A 1,035-nucleotide genomic window follows, 5' to 3' on the forward strand; every position below is an offset into this window, starting at 1 on the left:
CTATGTCGCTGGACTCCCACGTAGTCGACCGCTGTTCAAGTCCCGGACCTGGTGGCTTAAACTCACGCCGGGTGTGTGTGTGCGTGCGTGCCCAAGATCCCGAGAGGAGAATGGAGGAGAAGGGATTGCAGCGTGGCCATCACCCCTGGGGGGTGATTTCTCACTTTCTGTCTCTCTGTCTCTGTCTTTCTGGCGAGTGCATGTGCCCTATAGCAAAAACCTCTCAAAAAAATGTAAAAATAGAAAAATTAAATAGAAAATGTGCATTATGAAAATACATGCATGGGTTTCCCTTTTTCTTTCTTTCTTTTTTTTTTTTGCACCAACACGAACTCCTACTGCATGATACCCTTCTTCCACGAACTTTCTGAAGTCCCCTCGTATAATTAGCTCCTGACCTACAGGGGTCAAGGCTTGGAACAGGGTGTCAGGGGACCAATGCAACCTCCGGATGTGTTTGCTCCAGGCCTCCCACTTGACGAGTGAGAAGACCAGTGCCCAGACCCCCCAGAAGTCCCCGCGGGGTGCGATGGCGCGGCCAGGGCCTGGGCACACCGCCTCTGCCGCTCTCCCCAACGAGGGCTCCGCGCCAGGTCCCTGGCTGCGGGAGAGGGTGGGTGGGAGGTGAGCCGTCCACAAGGCTTCAATGGTTCATTGTTCTGCCCATGATGGCTGGAACTGGGCCGGAGGATTATAATAATAAAGTTCTAACAATCAGCTCGTGGTCGGGTTTCCATAGCTTGGGGAGTATTTGATTTTCAAAGTCGTTGGTGGGGGAGGCAGAGATGGTGCCTAAATGAAGCGTGTTGTTCACATCAGCCTGCTCCTTGCGAGCCGGAGTCTCTGATCCAGTGAGTGGATTCTCTCGGAAGGTGCCGTCCCCGTCAGCTCCCCGGTGCCCAGGCATGTCAGGGCGGGAAACTACAGCAGGAGGCCCAGACACGGGGAGAGCGAGTCCTGCCTTCACCGGCTCAGACAAGCTCCAAGCCCACCACACCCCTCCGAGGACCAGACGCCTGCCATGGTGGGAGCCCT

The sequence above is a fragment of the Tupaia chinensis genome, unplaced genomic scaffold (genome assembly GCF_000334495.1).
Source record: "Tupaia chinensis unplaced genomic scaffold, TupChi_1.0 Scaffold000287_1, whole genome shotgun sequence".
Lineage (NCBI taxonomy): Eukaryota > Metazoa > Chordata > Mammalia > Scandentia > Tupaiidae > Tupaia > Tupaia belangeri.